This window comes from Callorhinus ursinus, unplaced genomic scaffold (assembly GCF_003265705.2).
Source record: "Callorhinus ursinus isolate GAN/ISIS: 27379988/994484 unplaced genomic scaffold, GSC_fseal_2.0 scaffold9, whole genome shotgun sequence".
NCBI classification, from domain to species: domain Eukaryota; kingdom Metazoa; phylum Chordata; class Mammalia; order Carnivora; family Otariidae; genus Callorhinus; species Callorhinus ursinus.
The window spans coordinates 52,349,901-52,374,292 of NW_027397071.1; the positions used below are offsets into that span (position 1 = coordinate 52,349,901).

The 24,392-nt window shown below is 41.0% G+C and overlaps 1 long non-coding RNA gene across 1 annotated transcript; it reads right to left on the reverse strand.

Moving 5' to 3' along the window:
• Positions 1 to 1,987: 1,987 nt before the first annotated feature.
• LOC141373435 (uncharacterized) lies at positions 1,988 to 22,359 on the reverse strand. Its single transcript, XR_012379452.1, has 3 exons — positions 22,286 to 22,359; positions 20,607 to 20,801; positions 1,988 to 2,111 (listed from the first exon to the last, which is right to left on the reverse strand). It is a non-coding gene; the product is annotated as an uncharacterized lncRNA (long non-coding RNA).
• Between the last annotated feature and the right edge of the window lie 2,033 nt (positions 22,360 to 24,392).

The window sequence follows — 24,392 nt, forward strand, 5'->3', positions numbered from 1 at the left end:
ATTGTTATGTTAATCACCATACATTACATCATTAGTTTTTGATGTAGTGTTCCATGATTCATTGTTTGTGCATAACACCCAGTGCTCCATGCAGAACGTGCCCTCTTTAATAACCATCACGAGGCTAACCCATCCCCCCAGCCCCCACCCCTCTAGAACCCTCAGTTTGTTTTTCAGAGTCCATCGTCTCTCATGGTTTGTCTCCCCCTCCAATTTCCCCCCCTTCATTCTTCCCCTCCGGCTATCTTCTTCTTTTTTTTTTCCTTAACATATATCGCATTATTTGTTTCAGAGGTACAGATCTGTGATTCAACAGTCTTACACAATTCACAGCGCTCACCATAGCACATACCCTCCCCAGTGTCTATCACCCAGCCACCCCATCCCTCCCACCCCGCCAGTTTGTTTCTTGAGATTAAGAATTCCTCATATCAGTGAGGTCATATGATACATGTCTTTCTCTGACTGACTTATTTCGCTCAGCATAACACCCTCCAGTTCCATCCACGTCGTTGCAAATGGCAAGATCTCATTCCTTTTGATGGCTGCATAATATTCCATTATATATATATATATATATATATATATATCACGTCTTCTTTATCCATTCATCTGTCGATGGACATCTTGGCTCTTTCCACAGTTTGGCTATTGTGGACATTGCTGCTGTAAACATCAGGGTGCACATACCCCTTCAGATCCCTACATTTGTGTCTTTGGGGTAAATAAAAGAGGACCTTATTTGAAGTTCCAGAGTCAAAAGAAGTAGGAACAAGATAGAAATTTGGGTCTAATCAACATTTAAGCCTTATGCTTGACTATATCTTCACCAAATTGCCAATAAATCTATACTGAGTTATGTGTAAGTCAGGAGAACTAAACTTTAATTCCCACTCTGATAGTATCTGTCTCTGTGGTGTCAGCTTTGTTTCTGGTCCTGTTTACTCACTCTTTATAGCTTAAGTGTCATGTAAAGATATGGCTCTATTTTCTATAATGGTGTTCCTTCTTGAATATCTAGTAATAGACACCAGACCACAGAAAGAATGTCCATGGGAACTAAGCCTGACATCTGAGGGTCACATATTCTCTTGTCTTCTAAGTAACTGTCTGAAGTCAATATTGAAATGTTTTTAAAAAAGAATTCTTAAGAAAGAATTCTATTATTTTTCATATGTATGGGCAGCCTGAGACAAAAATCCAGTGTGTTAAAGATGTATTGGCATTGGGGCGCCTGGGTGGCTCAGTCGTTAAGCGTCTGCCTTTGGCTCAGGTCATGATCCTGGGGTCCTGGGATCGAGCCCCGCATCGGGCTCCCTGCTTGGCAGGAAGCCTGCTTCTCCCTCTCCCGCTCCTCCTGCTTGTGTTCCCTCTCTCACTGTCTCTCTCTCTGTCAAATAAATAAATAAAATCTTTTTTAAAAAAAGATGTATTGGCATTATTTATTTACTTATATAATTTAGAATGCTCCCAGTCACCTGCCCTCAAATTAAGGCCATATATATTAACACCAACAGAATCTCAAGAGACTTATTCAGCAAAACTAGAAGAATAAAAAATGGTCTCACATTTGCTATGGCTATTTGCCTTCTACGTTCCCGGATAAATGATGTCTAACCTCTGGGACCCTCTGAGTACCAGTAAAGGTTAAGGGCCTTTTTTTTTTTCTTCTAGATGTCTCTTCTATTTATAATGCAGGCTGCCTCATTCTGGAACTAAATCCTGTGGGAAACATTAGCAGTGGCATCCAGGCAGCCGGAAGATTTCTGGTGGCTCTTTAAGTCACCCATACCTGTGCCCACACTATCCTCACAGGCCAGTGGGTGACCTATGACATGGGATGCATGCTTGCACGTCCTTCTATGTGACTAGACTTTTCTAGATGATTTCCTCTGGCCCCGACTCATGTTGCATCAGAATGAGTTCTGTGGCCCCTCTAGACTTAGCATTCATAGCCCAGGTTTTCTCCAGGTCCTTGGCTTGACTTACGTGTTCATCTCCTTCTATCCAGTGGACTTAGCAGTGACTCCATAGGATGCTGTCCATGGCCAGCATTCAGCACTCAACAGTTAGGTGGTGACTGGCGTTGTTAGTCCACAGCTCTTTCACCACTGCAGGATAAGATGAACAAGGGTTTTAATGAAGATTAGAGTGACCACACACTGGTTTGCCAGTAAACATCCTTGTTTACTTCCTTATCCCAGTATAATTATTAATGATTTTCTCTTTCTCTTACAAAATGGCCCAGGTTTGAATGATTCAATTATATTGTCACTGCATGTATAATGTTCTCTATCCCATGGAAATGGTTCTATAGTGTCACACCCAAAAGACACAGAATTACACACCAAATAAAAGCTGCCTTTGATGAATTTTCATGTATTGTGGAGCTTTTCAAAACAGAACTGCTCCTAGTACAGTCACTGGTGCACCATAGGCATAAATAAATGGAAGTTTCATATTATCAATTCTGGTCATTTGTCACATTATCTGGGTTAGTGTGGATAGTAAATGCACAGAGAATCAGCCCAGCAAAGCATTTGCACTCCTCACAGGACATGTCAACCTTTATGTTAAAGGGGATCTCAGGACATACTTTCCATTTTGAATCGAAATTCTAAACTTCTCTGACCAGCTCATCCTTTCCATTTTCTATTGCCTGATTGCCTTACTTATCAGTTCTGCAACTCATTTTTGGATAAAGAGAAGTGTTAAAATGATAGAAGATACTGTTGCAGAAAAGAAAGAACTGAGGGGTCTGGATGTAATTAAGTGTTTGTAGCTGAAACAATCCAAGGTAAAGGAGGAAGGATAGCACATAAGAAACAAGGTCTACAGGGGTTTTACAAGTGACCATGATTTTATTCAAAAAGAAGGGGGATTCAGGATCAGAGGATGGGAAAGATTGGGGTGGGAAGCTCTAAAAGTCCTTTTTAATTATTATTTGTTTTACCATGTCTGGCCACAGTGAAGACCTCTGTGTTTCAGATGATGTAGGAAAAGTGCTCTCCCCTTCTGGGCCCAAAGAAAGCATGTACTCTCTGAGGCAGCCAGATTCCAGGTCTTGGAATGAATGGGAAGCCTTGGAGCAATCACATGTCCTCTGCTAGGAATGCATTCCTGGGGATTTGTGGTCTCCCCATCTGGGCTGCAGGTGATGGAGTGGCATTAAATAAGGGAGGGGGAAAAGGCTCACGAGGGGATCTGAGACCCTGGGCTGCACAGGAGCTTTAGCTGGATTAACACGAAGGCTGCAGTCATGGCCAGGCAGATGGATTTTCAACTCCCAAAAGCAGCACAATTGGGTATGATGCTGGGGGCATGTGAAAGGGGGTTAAATTATCATAGAGGAGCACCTGAGTTTGGGAGCGAAGAACACAAAACTTAAGCAGCAAAGGTCAGAGGAGGCAACTACACAGATAAGAGCAAGGATGAAGGACAAGGAGTTGATAAAAAATAAAGGAACCTCTTTTGGCATGAAACTACCTGCTAAGTACCTGAGGAAAGATCCAAGTCTGTAACCCTTTAAATACATGAAACAACTTGTAAATGAAGGCCCAGGTTTCTAAATAGAAGTACTTGTTCTATGTCCTGACTCAAGAGTGGTTGATGGAGAGAAGGCTGTACTTAAAAAGACTGGGTTCCTCCTACACTGTTGGTGGGAATGCAAGCTGGTGCAACCCCTCTGGAAAACAGTATGGAGGTTCCTCAAAAAGTTGAAAATAGAGCTACCCTACGATCCAGCAATTGCACTACTAGGTATTTACCTCAAAGATACAAATGTAGGGAGCCGAAGGGGTACATGCACCCCAATGTTTATAGCAGCAATATCCACAATAGCCAAACTGTGGAAAGAGCCAAGATGTCCATCGACAGATGAATGGATAAAGAAGAGGTGGTATATATACACAATGGAATATTATGGAGGGTGTTATGCTGAGTGAAATAAGTCAATCAGAGAAAGACATGTATCATATGACCTCACTGATATGAGGAATTCTTAATCTCAAGAAACAAACTGAGGGTTGCTGGAGTGGGGGTGGGGTGGGAGGGATGGGGTGGCTGGGTAATAGACATTGGGGAGGGTATGTACTACGGTGAGTGCTGTGAATTGTGCAAGACTGTTGAATCACAGATCTGTACCTCTGAAACAAATGATGCAATATATGTTAAGAAAAAAAAAAGAAGATAGCAGAAGGGGAAGAATGAAGGGGGGTAAATCGGAGGGTGAGACAAACCATGAGAGATGATGGACTCTGAAAAACAAAGTGAGGGTTCTAGAGGGGAGGGGGGTGAAATGGGTTAGCCTGGTGATGGGTATTAAAGAGGGCACGTTCTGCGTGGAGCACTGGGTGTTATGCACAAACAATGAATCATGGAACACTACATCAAAAACTAATGATGTAATGTATGGTGATTAACGTAACAATAAAAATTTAAAGAAAAAAAAAGGACTGGGTTCATGTCCTGGGTCTACTCTTAAACTTCTCATATGTGGTGGGCATGTTCCATTTTGCCTCCATTTCTTCACTTAAAAAAACTGGACTCAGTATCTGTGCTAATATGGTAGCTACATACGATGACTTAAATTTAAACTAATTAAACAAAAAAAAATTAGTTCTTCAGTTACACTATTCACATTTCAAGTATTCAACAGCTACCTATGGTGAGTAGCTACCATTTTGGACGGGGCAGATATGAAATATTTTCATCACTGCAGAAAGTTCTTCTGAAAAATGTTATCAGAATGATCCCTGAGGCACCTTCTAGCCTGGATTTTCTCTGAGTCAGTTTGGAAGCTCTAAATAAAGTCATTGTGTGTTAGGAATGACACTAGATGCCATTTCTGCCCATCCCAGGATTCTCTGTGAACAATCTCTGCAATGAAGCTCCCTCAGGGCTGGTGGAGACTTTCTCAGCGTTGAACCACAGTCTGAGGCTCTTTCTACCCAATCCTTTGTCTACCCCTCTCCTTCCACAGGTATCAGATCTGTATAGTTTGCCTACTGCTTCTCCTTCTCCCTTTATCTTTTGCAGGCATTGTCCTCAATAAACTACTTGCACTTCTTTTTCTTTTTTACTGTTTTATTTTTGTTCTTTGAGTTTTTATTTAAATTTCAGTTAGTTAACATTCAGCGTAACATTAGTTTCAGGTGTAGAATTTAGTGATTCAATACTTACATACAGCACCTGGTGCTCATCACAACAAGTGCTCTCCTTAATACCCATTACCTATTTAACCCATCCTTCAGCCCCCTCTCCTCTGGTAACCATCAGTTTGTTCTCTATAGTTAAGAGTCTGTTTCTTGGTTTTCCTCTCTTTTTATCCCCTCCTGTGTTCATTTGTTTTGTTTTTTAAATTCCACATATGAGTGAAATCATATGGCATTTGTCTTTCTCTGATTGACTTTTTTCGCTTAGCATAATACTCTCTAGCTCCATTCATATCATTGCAAATGGCAAGATTTCATTCTTTTTTATGGTTGAGTAATAGTCCATCATATATATATATAGATATATATATATAGATATATATATATAGATATATATATATATACATACACACCACCTTTATCCATTCATCACCTGATGGACATTTGGGCTCTCTCCATAATTTAGTTGTTGTTGATAACGCTGCTATAAGCATTGGGGTGCATGTATCCCTTCAAATCAGTTTTTGTATCTTTTGGGTAAATACCTAGTAGTGCAATTGCTGGATCATAGAGTGGTTCTATTTTTAACTTTTTGGGGAAACTTCATACTGTTTTCCAGAGTGGCTGCATCAGTTTGCATTCTCACCAACAGTGTAAGAGGGCTCCCCTTTCTTCATCACCTACACCTGTTGTTTCTTGAAATCACTTGCATTTCTAATCCCATCTTAGCATCTGTATTTTGGAGGACCAGAACTGACCTATGATGGAAGGTTCTTCGTGATAGACAATTAAGATCACCAAAGGATATGAGTGTAAGTCCTGGTCTGAGCAGGCAGCCAGGCCTGATTTATCTTAGAGTCCTTCCTAGCTTTCTTCTCAGCCATAAGCTTCCTAGAGACATCCCATAAAAGATTTCTTGCCCTGCAAATTTCTAGTCTCTGCCTTTTGGGTTCTCTAACTGTGTCCTGCCTATTCTGTTTGAACAGACTCTATAGTTCAGAGCTTGTATAGGTCAGATCTCTGACCACTGTCTTTAGCTTGATATGTTGGACTATACTTTTATTTAAGTTCCACTCTTGCTCAGGATAGAGATCTTGATTCTCCTTTCCTCTGTACTCTATGGCCTTGGCCACATAACTTATTCCCAGCCTTGGATTTTTGAATTCCAGCCTAGGGAAATCAGTAGGCATCTTCTTGCCTGAAAGGTAAGGTGGATAAGACAGAAAATGAAATGATGCAAGAAAGTGAGATATTCTAACAGGTAGAAGTCAGATGTGCCATGCCTGGGAGTCCAGTGGAGTTGCAGGAGGGTATCCAGAAAGGTACAGGACAGTCAATAGGATTCCTTGACAGTCTTTTGGTCTTTGGAGTAGAAACTTGGAAAATAGGAAAGGCTCCTAAAAGGGCAATGGTAGAATATATTATATCATTCATTTATTTTTTTTCCTTTTAATCTTCAACAAGTATTTGTGCTATGCCAGGTCCTGAGCTAGCTGAGAGTGAAAATCTGAATTATCAGAGTCCCCACCCCTGAGTGTTCATGGTCTAGACTATAAACATGAAATAGGGAATCAGGAACTCTATCTGAGGCATATAACCGGCCGTAGAACTGGAAGAAAACATCCTAGTCAAACTATGGGCAAGAGGGTATTGAAGCATCCTTGGAGGTGGCTCTGGGGCTACTCAAACTCTCTACCTCAGATAGCCCTTGGGTTTGGACTCAAGCAGCTCATGCTGGGAGGAGAAAAGAACAGTAGAGGGTAGGATCCAGGAAGAATCCAACACTTGCCTCCCTAGATTGAGACTTTGTAGATTTCAGGCTTCTATGTCCTCTGAGTAACATGCAAACCATTGGACAACTCACAGAAGTGCTCATTATTATAATTCTGATTATAATTCATCATTCCATGACAGCTCGTGTTTGTAGATGTCTTCTGTTTGATGTATTTGTCAATTGAAATATACAGATTCATCCAGACAAATCACTTGCCCTATAGGTAGGTGTAAAAGGATATAGATATGGCTGCATATAATGGAGACCCAAGATAATAGAGGCATATGTGAGACAGACACATTTAATTCTGTCATATAAATATGCTGTTCCTAGGGTGGCTCCACTTTATGAATTTATGAAGGAAGGGCCCAGGCCTCTTCTTTCTGGTTGCTGCGACATTCTTAGATGATGCTGTCAAACACATGGTCCAAGATTGCTTACTACCATGCTGGGATTCCGTCCAGAAGGAAGAGGGGTGGGGAAAGGGGTGAATGTGCCTTTTCTTTAAAGGCAGAGCCTGGACATTACACTTACACTCATATCCCACTGGCTAAAATTTACTCCCAGGCTCCCTAGAAGAGGCCACGTGCCAAGGCAAGGACGATGGATACTACGCTATAATTTCCATCAGTGCAAATGTACCGAGTATGGACCAATTCTAGTATTGCCCAGGTGGGGTTTCTAAGCCTTCTTTTCGCCATGACCATCCCTCAGAATTACCTCTATTAATACTTTTTTTCACTGTGGGTTCTAACTCAGTGTATATTTGTATCTGGGAGCTTCTTGCCAAGCAAAAACTGTTCATATATATTATGTGCCAAGCCTGGCACAAAGTAGATGCTCAAAACACTGGATGTCTGGCTCAGTAAATGCTCAGTAAATGAATGGATGAAATCTTTTAGAAATGAAATGTTACTAAATTTCTGCATGAAAAGAGACATTCAACGATAGGCATTTTTTTTCCTCCCACAAGGACAGGCCAGGCTTGTACATTTTTTGTTTTCTGTTTTCTAGTTTGCAATTTTTTGAGATTAATTAAAAAAATCTATTCACATCAGGCACGATTTACTGAAGAAATGACTAAACAGGTGTAGAAGTTACAGATTTAGCATTCGCAGATACAAAAGTCACTGTGAATTTCAGTCCCTGGCCTCTCCAAGCCAGTAGCTCTCTCCACTCCTCTGTGGATAAGAACTGGACAACCTTTGCTGGCTTGGTTATACCAAGTGGAAGTAACATCCTTTCCCACCCCCTGCCACATCAAAGGGGCCCTGGGAGCAGGAAGGAGTGTTATTGTGGCTTTTCACTTCAGGAAGCAAGCATAATGATGCTATTCATTGCATTAACTACAAAAATCTATCATTAAGTCTTTGAATGTCTTATAATCATGGGGAAGGGAACTAATACTTTGGAGCTTCAAATATGCCAGGCGCTTAGTGACCTCCTTCTCTTTTAATCTTCTCAATATTTTATGAGAAAGGTAATTTGAATCCCCATTTTACAGATGGGAATCATCTCAGAGAGATAAAATAATGTGCCCAATGTGGTGCCAGGGTTGAAACTAGGATCTGTCCGTCGGAAAGCCTCCGCTCTTCCTATGATGCCAAATGGCTGTCCATTATGTTCATAGACTACTTTGTAATGCATAAAGCACCTTAATAACACCAACTTTCTTCACCTTGACAATTACCTGTGAGGTGTGGGAGGCAGTGGTTTTTGGTCCCCATTTGGTCCTCATTGGTCCCCCATGGTTTTTGGTCCCTATTTTGCTGACGAGGAAGAGAGGTTCACAGATTAGATGGCTTGCCACATGTCACATTGCTATTAAATGACAGCCAGAGCTAGGTCGTCGAGTCTAAGGCTCTTTTGCCCTGCCCACACTCACCCTGTGCAAAAGTTGTGTAGTTGGCAGGAGAACAGAAAAGGAGTTGATTTCTTAAAGATATCAAACACTCTCATGATGGAGTTGTGAAAATTAATGAAGGGAAGCTGCACTAGGGTGGAGTTGGGAGGTTTGGCAGGGGGAGTTCTCAGTCCTACCACTTATAGGCAATTGCAGACACATGGGAAGAGAGGAACTTTGCGTGTGGACACTACTTTACTACCCCAGCAGGAGGAAGAAAGGCTTTCCTCATAGTCTGAGAACAGCCCAACCGTGGAGAGACAGTCACAACTCAGCCAATGAAAAATTTAATCCAATGGACTTTTTGTTTATAACAGCCCCTCCCAACTTCCTGCTTTCTTCCATAAGAGAGAATTCCTCTTTGGTGTTGGCAGACTTGCCTATGGTTTGGCCATATCTTGCCTCTCTTGAATTGCAATTCACTGTTATTCCCAAATAAGCCCATCTTTTGCTGGTGAAATAACTGGCAGTTTTATTTTTAAGGTTAACACAGTCTGGGAGAGGTAAGCGACTTGTCTTGATTTTCCCAAGGGACTTTCTTGGTTTAAGTACAGAAAGTCCTATATCTTGGGAATACCTTTGGCCTTGGGCAGTCTGGGACTGTTGGTTCCCTGACCAGGTAGGTTTTCTTGAATTTCATAGAAATCAATAATTTTCTATGACAATGTCATGCAAGAAAACAGCATCATGATAATAGTAGATATGTGAATAAAAATACAATCATCATTGGCTCAAAATTATTAAAAAAGTTAGTTCTAGTGGGGAATTCCAGCATCTTGGCGTTCAAGATGCTGCATATGTGTATTTAGTTAGCAGTGGTTCTCAAAGTTTATGATCCACAGAATTACATGGGGAGCTTGTTAAAACACCGATTACCCCAGCCCCAGCGATTCTGATTCAGTAGGTGTGGGCTGGTGCCCTGAACTTGTACCGCTAACGGGATCCCAGGTGATGTTGATGCAGCCAGTTCATGGAACACACCTTGAGCATCACTTGGTGAGTTCAATGCTCCCTAAAGTAAGGGTGCAACCCATTGGGGTGCAGAAAAAAAATTGAACATTTATGTATATGTTTATGAAATTAAAAAATTGTGATTTTCAGATAGTAGATAAAATAAGGTATTATTAGTACAGTTAGTAAAAGTAAATAATCTATATGTAAATAAAGATGCATAATTAGGGGTGACAGTCAAGAAGATCTTGATAGAATCGACCAATTGGTTTTTCTCTAGTAAAGGAGGGTGCACCTCCTACATCAGAGTCCCCTCTATGCACCTGAACCTGCATTCTGGGAGGAGGTGGGAACTGCATTTTCAACAGGCTACTTAGATGATTCTTGCACATTTACCATTAGAAGCCCTGATCTAAATTCTGGGGCTCATTCTCTGAGCCCATGGTTCTCAAGGTGTGGTTCTGAAGCATTAGCATCTTCTGAAAACTTGTTAGGAGTGCAAATTACTGGGCCCCACCCCAAACATACTGAATTGAATACTCTGGGGGGTCCAGCCAGCAATCTGTGGTTGAACAAGCCCTCTAGGAGATTCTGATGCCTGACAAAGCTTAAGAACCCTGCTCTCCACAGGAGACCTTTAAGAAGATAGAGCTCGTGACTTAGTAATGGGTTACTCTCAGAGTCCCACCATTTCTGACTTTTTAAGCTGCAGACAAATCTCTCTAGAAGCCTGAGTTCCCTGAGAAAATGAATTCCTATTTAGTTTCTTCTCTTGTGGAATCAGAGGTAAACAAACTAGGTCATAGCCTAAGCTTTACTGAATGTCAATTTTTTGATGTGTAAAATGGACAAATTTTTGATCTGTAATGATGTATTGAATGTAGAGAGCCAATGGGATGACAGGTGAAAAAGGGGTTTTGCTGATTGTAAAGAACTATGATAACAGTATTTAATTTTAAATTTTGAGCTCTGCTTGAATTTGTTTCACAGGGTTTGTTCATTCCTATCGTCTTGTTCATATCTAATCCATTCGCACTTGCATTTTCTTCTAGGCAACCCACCTGCTGCTGTTTATAGAGTGCCTGCTGTATGCCAGGCGCTTTGTTCCTGCTTTACATACTTTATTTCTAATCCTTTTAGGCCAAAGAGTTATTCTCATTTTACAGATAAGGAAACTGAGATCCAAAGAGTTTACATAATTTTCCTAACAAGTAGCAGAGCTTGGTTTTAACTCAAGGCTGTCTGATTACAAAATCCACACCTTTTTTAAAAATTAATTTATTTATTAAAATTTTTTAAATTTACATTCAACTAGCCAACATATAGTTTATTTATTTTTTAATTTTTAATTTTTAAAATTTTTATTTATTTTATTAACATATAATGTATTATTTATTTCAAGGGTATAGGTCTGTGATTCATCAGTCTTACACAATTCACCGTGCTCACCATAGCACATACCCTTCCCAATGTCCATCACCCACACTTCTTGAATCCCAGCACATTAAATCCTCATTCTGGTTTTGTCATTAGAATTGACCTTTGTTTGTTCCTTTTGGGTCCCAACCTCCCATAAGGTAACTTATCTCCCCTGGCTCCAAGCCCTGGTTTAGACACCACTGCAAGGGGCTAGCGATATCCCCCTGGAGTCAGCTGATGCCAGAGGCACACAAGAGTCTGTAAATATCACCGCTTCACCCAAAAGCAGTTGCATTTCTGGTTCTGCCTCAAACATCTGAAAAGTCTGACTTTTAAAGACTATGGCTTTCTATTTTCAACACACACACTTATGCAGGTTGCCTTAGGAGCCTGTCCTGTCTGCTCTCTTAGTATCTCAGGCTTACTTGTCTTCATCCCTTAAAGTGGTGTGTGCTATAGGTGCCGGTGTATTATTCACCCAACAGCCACTCTCCTTCTTGTTGCAATACTTTGATTTGCTCAGCTGCCTACTTTTCCACCTGAGTCAGGAGAAGCAGCCCATCCACCGCTCCTTATTCTAGGAGTAGGTCGTGATTGTCTATTCATGGCAGCTTGATTCCTCTTTTCAGTCATTGGTTTAGGGATGGGCATATTACACAGTAATGGCCAATGGCTGAGAGAAGAAGTCTCCTAAGAGCTCTTGGAAAAGGTTCTTTACTGACAAAGAGATATATAATAAGCCATGCCCCTGCTTCCTCTGCTGCATGATGTTGCTCTGCATGTGGGTTCTTAAAACTATGGCAGCCATGTTGTATCTAGAAAAACAGTTAGAATGTGGCAATGCCAACCGGCTAGGAATGGAAAGGAGCTGAGTTTTTACAACAGCATTGAGACAGTGTATAAAACATTCTTAAAGGAATTCTCCTGTCTGTTTGGGCTGTTATAACAAAATGCCATGGACTGGGCAAGCTTGTAAACAACAGAAATTTATTGCTCACAGTTCTGGAGACTAAGAAGTCCAAGCATGGTTCTATTTGGTGAGGGCTTCTTTCCTGGTTCATAGTCAGTGCCTTCTTGCTCTGTCCTCACAAGGTGGGAGGAGCTCTGTTCTTTCTGGAGCCTCTTTTATAAGGCACTAACCCCATTCATGAGTGCTCCACCTTCATGACTTAAGCGATTTCCAACAGCCCCCCTTCCCCAATACCATCACCAATGGGGGTTAGGATTTCAACATATGAATTTGGGGGGGACACGAACATTCAGAACATAGCACCTACCTTGAGCTTCTTATTGTGTGGGATAACAAAACCTCCATAGATGTAACTTCATGTTTTAAATTGGGGTTTATATGTCCATTATTTGTAGCTGACAGCACTATAACTGACACTATAACTGACCTTGAAACTATTTGCTTCTGTCTCTACACTGGAAGGTGGAGATTTTATTTTTCCTGTTTAAAGTTATATCCTTAGCATCTAGCCTATAACTGACACAGAACAGGTGCTCATCAAATGCTTATTGGCTGAATGAATAAGAGCTTTGTCAGGGAAACTCACTGAGAGTAGAAATGCAATATTCTTGCCTAGGAGGCAGCTTGAAATCAAAACTTGAGGTGACACTGTGTATGGACCAGGAAAAATTTTTGCTGGATAATACCCATTCAGAGTTAGATAGAATCCTTGAATATCAGAGAAAGGGGTGTTGGACACAGCTCCTCCACACTTTTTTTTTTTTAAAGATGAAGAAAAGAAGCCCAAAGAAGGCAAGCAACTTATCCATGGCACCTGTTATGGACCAAATGTTTGTGTTCCCCCAAAATTCAGAAGTTGAGCTCCAGTCCCCAATGTGACTATATTTGGAGATAGGGTAAGGTTAAATGAGGTCATAAGGGGGTGGACAGTCCAGTAGGATCAGTGTCAAGAAGATAGTTCAGAGACAACCCGAACCCCTATCCCCAGTGTGAAGACACAGTGGGAAAATGGCTGTCTAGAAGCCAGAAAAAGAGCCTTCACTAAAAATCTAATTGGCCAGCCTGTGATTTTGGACTTCCCAGTCTCCAGATCTGTGCAAATTAATTCCTGTTGTTGAAGTCAGCCAGTCTGTGGTTATTTTGTTATAGTAGCACATGTATATTTCTTGGCTCTGTTCCTTTATGCCAACCAGACGCTTACTTGCTGTACTACTCGCTATATGACTGGGGAACCTAACACCTACTCTCTAAGCCTCTTTCTAGTATAGTAGCAAAGGAGTAATGATTCCAGTTTGCTCACTTCCTAGGTTCATGGTAAAGATAGATGCTATAATAGAACTGGACAACTTTTGCAAATCGTACAATTCAAAGCAAATTTATTTTGCTCTTATATTAGATATCAAATATAGGTATATGGAGATGAAGTGACAGGAAGAGTTATAACTAGGGTGCTAACAGGCCTTGGTGGTGGGTTCATAGGGAACACATACACAAAAGGGTTCAAATAGAAAAGGAGGGAAATGAAAAGATATTAGAATGCAAAATTGCTAGTTTTCAAGAACTGGTTTGTGCCAGGCACTGTATAGACACATGTATCTGTTATTTTGTACGGTCATCACATTAACCCTTAAAAGGTGGTTTGGTTTTTACCAGTGAAGAAACTGAGGCTGTGAGAATTTCACTGGGTTGTTGGGGTGGCTGAGCAAAATTTGTATCTAAATCAGCTGGCTCAGCATCCACACTCTCTGCTGCACCATGGGCCACTCCAGAAACTTGAAGGTATCTGTCTGGATGACCCACTTTGAGATCCTTCTGCCTCTAGCATGCCAATACTCCCATTTTCCCATAGGTCCTGCCCTGACTGAGTAGTGGAACTATGTCAGTAAGGTGGCTTTGATAGTGAAGTTTCAGAGGTCATCGTGCAGATGATCATGGTAATCAGCCACAGAAACCTCCTCCTGCTCCATCAACTTAGTCCACAAAAGACAGGAAATAACATGGACAATTCTTCATTTTTATTTTGTATATAGGCCATGCAATTTGTCTTTGCTTCAGTTGTGTTTGATCTACAAATCTGAGCTCTGGGATGAGGGCAACAAGAACTGGTAATGTGTGTGACTCCCAGTCAGGCCTGGGTTCAAAGCCCAGTTACACCACTGCTTACCGGTTGGCCTTGTGCAAGCTTCTTCTAGGTCTCAGTTTATTTACCTGTGACATGGGGATAACACCTTGTAGGATCATTATATATGGTGATGTTGAATGTAGTTTTTCTATGCAGTAGATCCTCAAAATATGGTATCCATTCCTTAAATTCATTTATAGAAGAGAAAAATTAACTTTTCTTTCTCCCTATTAGTATTCCAGATCCTTCAAGTCCAGTTACTATCTTTTTTTCTTTCTCTATACCTTTCTTGTTTGTTCTCAAATTAGCCTTTGTTTCCTACAATTATATTTCTGATAGGTTCTACTCTATATTTTTTCTGGTTTGCCCTCCCAGCTCTGTTTATCTGTCCAAATGGATTCTTTTGTTCTCTGCCTCCCTTCTTCTCTCTTCCTTTCCCCTTCCTTTGGTCCACTTTGCATACCAGACTTGCTATATGTAGTAATATAGAAGGGCTGTGTTTGCCCTGAGTTTGTTTCCAGCTCCATTTAGTATCTGTCTTGCTCCAGGAATTTTTGAGGCCAAAACATTTGGCTGTGGAAGTGACTCCCTATGGCATCCATTGAGGTGCATCTGGATTCTGCAGCCAGCAGCCTTTGAAGCCCTATAGTGCATCTGGTAGAAAATGTTTTTGGCCAACAAGGAGCTCAATTATCTATGCGCTTTCCCCCCAATCTCTCTTTCAATCTGTTAAAAACATCCAGATTTCTTGGGTTCCATTTAGAATGGAAAACTATAACCACTTGGGAACTCTGATAGTAAAAACCTTTGCTGGCTCCCCATTGCCTATGGAATGAATGCTAAAGCACTCTGCAGGCAATCAAGGCCCTCAGAGTCCAGCCTCACATATAGCCTTTAATCAGGGGTTCCTAATCTGGGGTTGGGAATCCCTTGAAGTTCCAAGCAGAATTGTTTGTATGTAGTTTTTTCCCCCGCTTCTGGGTAGAAAGTTCAAAGCTTTCATCAGTTTCTCACAGAGTTCCCAAAATCAAAATGATTAAGTACCCACCAATCCATGAGGCTTGCCCTTCAATCAAGTAACTGGCACATCAAACTATCATTTTCATAGCCCTAGTTCTAACCTTCTTGCCCTTCTGTGCCCCTACCTACTGCCTTCCTAGCCCACATCTTACATCTTCTCTCACTTTCCTGCTTACTGGCTTCTCTCCCCTGGTTTCTCTTTGTAGCATCGTCCTGATCTTCAGAGCGGACCATTGGTTTTATTTTCTGATGATGACTTGCTTTGTCTTTTGTGATCATTTTTCTAATAATGTCTTAGTTTGGCTTCCTCTCAGAAGCAGACCCTGACTGAGTCAGATGTAAATGGCATACATTAATAGGATCCTAGGAAACCTCAGTGAAAAAGTAAGACAGGGTAGAGAAAGAAGCTGGTAGAGAACTATTATCAAAGAAGTTAAAAACATGGGCAGCTGGAGCCTAATTCTGCAGGGCAACACATGTTTCAGGGTTTTCCTACCTAAGTTAAGTGAAGAGAGGCGTTTAATTAATTAATCCTTGCTTGGGGAACGGGGAGAGCAGACATTAATTCTCTAGCACTCTGGTCTGCCCTCATAGGTGGCAGCAGTGGAACTTGGGCTGGCTTGTACAGAAATGGTACATGATGAAGGGATACAGATGGGGCCCCAACAGTGTCTGCTACATGACCTCAGTTCTACTTAATTTACCTGCTTCTTCTGACTACCTAGGCTTTTTGTAGCTCAGTCTAGCCCAGTCTTTGGGCCACCTGTCCTTACAGGAGGCATTTCTTTTGTGTTTGCTACATCAGACCTCTGGAATTCCCAGGTGTAAACACTGTTGTCTTGCTTCTGTCTGATTTTCATTTTGTTCCTTTTGCCTATGATGTCCCTGTCTTGTGCTGAAGACTTAATCATAATTCAAAGCTAAGATAAAATGTTCTCATTTTTACAGGTCCACCTAAATTAGAATCAAACACCCCCTTTCACTTGGTCCCTTAATATTTCATGTTTGCTTCTATGCCATTGGCAGAACATTATGGATGGATGTACTGTTTCCTTTCCTAAGAAGCGGAGATGGAGGTCAGGTATTGGTTTATTAATCTGTACATCTTGGACATGAATCAAATACTTAGCACTCAGTAGGTATTTGAAAAAGATTTGCTGAGATGAAGTTCACAGTATCTAAGAATACAGTTCTTGACTATATCATGCCACTGCACATGGACTATTTTTTTGGTCTCTAAAATCTAACTCTATAGGTGGTTTATTTGAGGGATAGTCTTTTTTTCTTGCATCAGTTTATTGTGATATCCTCATCTCAGTTGCCTTTCTGGAAATCAGTGCTTTAAGATTGCCCTAAAATTATCATATAGGGGGGCACCTAGGTGGCTCAGTTGGTTAAGCATCTGTCTTAGGCTCACGTCATGATCCGGGGGTCCTGGGATTGAGCCCCACATCAGGCTCCTTGCTCAGTGGGGAGCCTGCTTCTCCCTCTCCCTCAGCCCCTCCACCCCGCCCGACTCATGCTTTCTCTCTTTACTCTCTATCTCAAATAAATAAAATCTTAAAACAATTATCTTACAGAGAAGGATATTAATTAACACAACAAATATTTACTGAGCATTAATTATATTTTAAGTACTGGAAATGTTCACCTAGGTATACTTTCAAGGAACTCTCAGTCTTGCTTCACCACTTACTTCCTGGTCATGTGCACTTGGGCAAGGAAATTAGTCATCAGCTGCCTCAGTTTTCTCTGAGCGGATTAGATTCATTATCTTTAGAAGAGCCTACTTCTAATTCTGTGATGCTCAGAGACATTTTGGATGCTAATGATAGAGATAATTTTTTTGACCCTTTCAGATCCTGCTGCTTCTCCTGTATCAACACTAAATTAGGACTAGTATAGTTGGAACCACAATGTCTAGCCTGTATTTACAAACTTGGAGCAATGCTTATCTGTTCTGTATGCATGCAGAACTCCTCTCTATGACTGGATTGTGAAGTCATTGCAAAAGTGCCCAAGTCTCCCACATGTGTGTGGGATTGGGTTATTATAAAAATAATGATAGGCTAGTGAAGATTTTTTGGGTAGTTTCAGGCCCATCTCGATAATTCTTACCCCGCCTCCAAGGATCAGTTCAGATGTATCCTTCAGGAAACCTTTGAGTGTTCAGCTTGGGTTAGATGCCCATGCAGTGGTCCTCTAGCATCTGGTGCTTGTCATATAAATATTATTAGCTGTGTTTCCACCTAATGGACTGTCAGCTTATAGAGGTCAGGGGGTGTACTTTGTTTGGCTCCTTCTTGAATGGAATGTCTGATATAAAGTAGGTCTCAATCACTATTTGTAGATGGAATAGAACTCACATATACATATATTTTTTTTATTTTGGAAGGAGAATCCTTGGTAATTCCAGAAGTGGGTGATTTTCCCAGCAGGCTTTTCTCCAAATCCTCTTTTTTCCCTCATATATTCAGTCTTTCATTACCTTCCCTGAATAATTTATAGAATAGGTTACATACAACTCTAATGAAGCCAAAATTTTTTCATAGTACTTCTGGGGCTTGCTGTACTTACTTAACTTCTGGAGATAATTGTTCATTCAGGCTCTTACTTTACCTTTTCATTCCTTTGTTCAGAAAAGGTGGTGCTTTATGCTTTCTGGAGGGTGAGAGAGGCTTCAAGTTATTTAAGTTAGTCAACATAAAAATTTGGTGACTATAGTGGGCAGGAATATGCCATGTCCCTTTTCTGGAAAGTGTTAGTAACTGTAGAAAACCACTGGGTAGGTTTTAAACTCCTTTAAAAAATTTTTTAACTTAAATTCAATTAGCCAACACATAGTACATCGTTAGTTTTTGATGTAATGTTCAACGATTCATCAGTAGCGTATAACATGATGTGTCTGATCATTTTTATGGCCTTTTTTTCCAGATATTTCCTTTGATTTTAATATACTTTCCATGGATTTTTCCTGCCCCCAAACATTTTAGTGCTGTATTATCAGAATGTAGCTCAGGAGTTCAAGGGTATATCCAGGCCCTGCCTGTACCAAAGGATGAGATTGATAGGGGTCCTTTCCACAGGGAGGCAAAAAGGCCTAGGGCGGAGAAGCAGGGATCAGTTATCCAGAACAACCAAAAGCAAGGTATCCAAGGGTGGGGGGTGGGGCGGGGGAGGCAGAGCAATCTGTGTCCAGAGAAGCCTGGGTTCTATGCTATAAAAACACTGTAAGTGGAATTGGGAGGGGAGACAGGATGTAAACATAAAAAGGTAGGCCACTGACTAGAACACTCTAGATCAGAAGAGTGTGAGATGTGAGCTACAGAAAATAGAAAATGGTTAAGGAACGCAGTTGTCAGTAGAGGAAGCCTCATGTATGATGTAGGGACAGGTGTAGCACCTTAAAGAGATTTCAGTTGTCTGGACAGAAGATACAGACAAAAGGTCCCTGTTAATAGGGTTTTGCCTTCAGCTATAACACTTTCCAGTCCCTGGAAACTTCTGAAGTAGAATTGTACTATCTGTGGAGAGAGTAAATATCTTAGGCAGTCATGCCTTTTATGATTTTCCTCCTGCATCTATTTCCCATTCATTTGGATTTTACTTAAAAAAAAAAAAAAAGTCATTCCACAGACCTACCATGCCTGTACTTCTGTTGTATGGTATGTGAACTTGTGTGGTAGCTATGAAAAGTCAAAATATAAAACAGGTGTCCAAGCACTGGAAACAAGAGAGAGCAAGACCAAATTGATTCCAGTACCATGCAAGAGACATCCCCTATCTCAATTCAACTCTAAATGCTGCCTCTGCAGCCACCATCCCTCTTGTGGCTTCGACTCTCCCATGCATATGCCATATATTATAGAGTTGCAGCTCCAACAGGAAAGGAATGGTTTCCATGCAGTTCAGCTCACAGCCCCCCTTTTTCCTCTTACACTAATGCTGACATATCCACCTGAAGAATAAGTACACTCTCTCAACCAAGATAGACCACAATGCCATATTACTTTTTAAGATTTAAATTCCTTACTCACAAAATGGTTGCCCAAATGCAAGCAACCCTTACACTCATTCACTACAAACTTGGTGGACTATACACTGAAATTAACTCCAATTAACTATTTAATTAGAGGTACAAATTGAAGTCTAATTACTGAAAACCATGGACTGAAACCGAAGACCCTCAATTCGATGAGTATCTCTTGGTTTTATAATGGAATTGAAAGAGATGGAAAATTCATGTCTGTCTGCAGGAAGCTTAGTGTCTAAAGTGATTCAATCCACAGCTTCTGAAATTGACAGTGTTTGGTTCCATGAGGACAAGAGATATGGTTTAGGCATTGTTCCTGGTCTTAAGAAGCTCACGGTCTAGAGAGAGAGAGATTCCAGGGTACAATCTGTTGATACAATATGATTAATTCTATCCCTTTTGGAGGTACAAATTAAACATTTCCAAATCTCAATCCCATTGACTTCAATGAGGACTTTCTTCTCAACTAAAAACAACTAAAAATACAGGCTTGCCCCCACAACCCTGCCAGTAGTGCCTAAAAGGGCATAAAACTGTCTTTGGTTTGGAGTTCAGGATCACTACTGTGATTGAGTCAAGGATTCTAAGGAACCTGAAACAAATTCAAGAGGTCAGTCCTGATAATTGTTGCCCTGCAGAGAAAAAATAAGAAATTTTGAGCTGTGGCCTGCATGGTCCTGTTCTCTGCTGTAGTTGTTCTCATAGGGTGTTGCCACTCAAAACAATTGGTGAATAGCCGGACCATTTCAGTAAGTGCTGCAGCATCCCAGGCATAGTCACAGAGAGCAACTGTACCTGTTTGTTGGGAGGTCAGCACACAAGTGCAAGGAACAACTAAAAATACAGGCTTGCCCACATGCCCCTGCCAGTAGTGGCTAAAAGGGCATAAAACTGTCTTTGGTATGGAGTTTAGACATGAGAAGGTGGTGGGTTTCATGTGTTTTCCAAATTAATGTTTGAGATTCTCAATTTGATAGGAATGTTGGGATGGAATTGCTGGGAGTTTTATTTTATTGTATTTATTTTATTTTACAAAACTAGAAACAACCAGAGAAGGTGCAGAACTGAGGGAGGCAGTCATTAGTTCAGCTCTGGGCATGTAGATTCTGGGGCCCCTGTGAAACATCGGAGAGCAAATTTCAAGTAGGCATCTGGATATAAACGGCTGGAGCTACAAAGGTGGCCAGGCCAGAGATATAAATTTGTGTATAGTCATATTATTATTATTAATCCTACCTTGTAAATGAGGTTAAAAACTTACCAGAGTCTTGTCTCTATCTTATATGGTCCTCTGTGCCTAGAGTCGAGTCTTGTTCAAAGGAGATGCTCAGTAAGTATTTTCATGTAGCCTCAAAATTCCCTCGATAGACATCTCAAATCCACTTAAAATCTGCTGGCGACTCTTGTCATTTGGAAGAGTGTGCTTTGAAACTGTGAGCTCTCTGATGACTGCACTCTGGGAGACAACAGGCAAGGAAACGCGCGGTGAGACTGCTAATTGCATTTACTGGACCACACGCCTCCCCTGGCTCTCGGAGGAATACATGTTTCCAAGAAATATGGGGTTTGTCTGAGGTCCAAGGGCACTTAGACAATGGAGAAAACAAGTCCCTTAGGTTGTGGTTAATGTCTCCGCCTGTCTCAAGACCTGACTCCCTGATGCCTTATTTATGTCCGAACAACAAGGACTTCAGGATATTTGTGTTTAGATTTTGTGTGTATAAATATAAGGCTCTTTTCTCAGTTTGGGTGAATAACATCCTGTCCAGGGTTTTCAGTGCTCTTCATGTGAATTACATATGGGGTTCTAGATTTGGAGACTGAAGTCTGGGCTCTGTATGTTAATTCTGACCCCTAGAAGCATATGACCTTGGGCAAGTAATTCTAATTGTCTAAGTTCTGTTTTCTTTACTCATAACAGGGGATTAACATTACATGCCTCCTGGGGTGGTTGCAAGGGTTCAGTGAAATTGCCAGTGTGAAATTATGTACCACATGTTCATTAAAAAATACCTGGGTGGGTGTTAGCAATGCGTATTCCTCCAAGTCTTTTGGGGGCTTAAGACTTCTTGAGCATCTTCAGTTGGAGAGACCCTCTCATCCCATACTTCACCCCTTCTGTGGATAAATAGAGTTACTCTGCTTCAGAAAGCCTCCCTGAGATAATATTTTAAACCACTGTAATAGATGCAAATTGCTTTGTCTCTCTAGAATAGCCCCTTCTCTTGGGGTAAATTTCTCTTGCTCTAATGATGTGTGTTCTGGTGGAGGCTGCTTATCATACTTAGATCCTGCCCTTGGTGAGAGAAATTGGCTCCTGAATTAGACCATTCCTAGGCCTCCAGTCCTTGAACCATAATTATTAACCTGGGAATGTGCACAGTGTCCAACTGGGCCAATATCTTTCTCTTGAAGTTTAAGCAAAAACTCACCCTAGAAGGGACAAATTTTCTTTCTTGTTAATATAGGAAGAGAAGTAGAGGCAACAAGTGGAGAGAGAGTTCTGATAACAAAATCAGTTCCTGGACTATTGTCCATGAAGCCAACTTCAGCCCCTGCTCTTTCCAGATGCATGAGCCAATAGATTCTCCTTTTTGCTTACACTAATTTGGTTGGAGTTTTGCAGTTGTAGCCATCATAATTGTTCCAGTTATTTATTATTTGCATGACAGACTACCTCCAAATTTAGTGATATAAAAGAAACACCACAGATTGTGTCCTGGATTCTGTGGGTCAGGAATTCAGACAAGGTACCAGGGGAATGGTGCGTCTCTGCTCCATAATGTCTGAAGCCTCAGCTGGTAAGTCTTGAATAGATGGGGTGACTCAAATAGCTCAAAAGCTGGGACTACCAATGGGACTGAAGGTCCTACCACTAAAATGGCTCCTTCACACATATCACTGGCACCTGGGCGAGGATGACCTCAAGGCTGGGCTCACCTGAAACTGTCACTTGGAGCAGCAGTGTGTGGCCTCTTCAGGTAGCTGAATCTCCTCACAGCATGGTGGCTGGGTTTTAAGAGCGTCTCAAGTAGAAGCATTGGGAGAGCAAGTGTTCAAACACAATGGGAGAAGCTGCATGACCATTTATGATCTAGACTCTGAGGTAACATAGTATCATTTCTGACATACTCTTTTGGTAGAAGCAATCAGGGAAAGGGGACATGGACCCAACTACTTGACAGAAGGAATCTCAAAGAATCTAAGGCCATTTAAAAAATACAAACAAGCATAACAATCTTAATAAACCTGTCTTCCCTTTTTTGTATCTAGCCCCATCGTTCTAGCCCCTCATCTCTGTCAACCCTTACACTGATGTTTTCAAAGCTTACCTCCTCCAGGAAGCTCTCCTTGACCTTCCTTATTTTACTCAGAACTGCCTTTTAATTCTTTGGTAAAAGGCAAAACATTTATTTGAACTAAAGAAAGACCAGAGTATCCTTATTAATCATTGTCTCCTTGATGGTTATTTCTAGTATATTCTTAGGTACATCTATGCATCACAGAGCCATAGATGTTGAAAGCTGAAACGGATGTGAGAAATAATCTAGTTGACACTTTTACTTATGCATATTAAGTTCAAAAGACCTTTATTTAAGAATTTTTTTAAAGATTTTATTTATTTACTTGTCAGGGAGAGGGAGAGAGCACAAGCAGGGGGAGGGGCAGGCAGAGGGAGAAGCAGGCTTCTCACTGAGCAAGGAGCCCAATGCAGGACTCTATCCCAGGACCTGGGAACATGACCTGAGCTGAAGGCAGACGCTTAACCGCCTGAGCCATCCAGGCATCCCCAAAGGACCTTTATTAAATTCAACTCTATGCCAGCTATTGTACTTGGTACAGAAGATAAGAAGTTGAACTAAGTGCACAGAATATCCATATAAGAAGTTTATAATCCAGGGAGGCATTTCCTAAAGCATCTTCTAAAAAGTTAGTTTCCACTGAATGTTAGCATTTTATGAAGAATAAAAGTTATGTTAAATATTTGAGAAACACAGGGTCTAACAAAACTAAACATGCTCTTCATGATAAGATATTTTTTAAGGCCTCTAATGTGCATCTGTTAGCATTGAACAAATGTTTGTCAAATGAAGATTATTGGATGAAAGTGCATCGTACATCTCCAAGGTAGGGGTGAAGTTCTCTGATCTCATAGCCCCTTTCCTTGAAACTTACACGCAAACTCTTTTACTGTGGAAAATATTTTGGGATTGGCAACAGGAAGAGAAATGAAACAATTCCTTTTCCATTCCTCTCTTAGTCTTTCAAATTGGCTTTGTGTAAGGCCTGGGCTTCTGCCTCAGTGTCCCTGTGTGCATTCCTAATGTCCTGATGAAATGTAGACACATTCCCCACAGTCTGCCGGTTGGGAAACTCCAACAATCTAGCCTCTCTCTTGCTAGGACTCCCCTCTGGGAGTTGTGTCTAGTGCCAGACACCTGATGGGCAGACATTCTGCTTTGAATGAACTGATGTTCCAAACCACGATGCCAGTATTCACTATATTTTGGGAATTCCCCCATCTATTAGATTGGACTTAAAATGCTGCCTGACAGAAACGTGCCTGAATAAGCTGGCCTCTTCTTGGCAAGTGATAATAAGACTAGTTACTATTTACGAAGGATTCACCTTAGACCAGGTCCTGGGTTAAAGTATTCTCAATCCTATTATTGCGTTGAACCATACCATATTACCATTTTTGTAGGTCAAACAAGTCAAATATTGGCAATCATGTGGTTGTACCTAATATCACTTAATCTTTACAATATTTCTATGAGTTAAACCTAAGCTGGTCTAGGACAAGGCACATGGACATTATAGCAGCTGAATAATTTGTGCTCTTTCAAATTGACCATCTTTAAATTTCTAGCACTTTTAGAGAGGCTGAGGGTAGTGTGGGAGAAGTGGATAAAGGGGGTTCCTGTTGGCTAGCCAGCCATTCTTCTATTTTACAGAAGAATTACACTCTGGCCCAAGATTTCATAAAGTACTCTGCCAAACGAAGTCCTACTGTTAATCAGATAAACCTGTACTTAGAAGGTGGTTT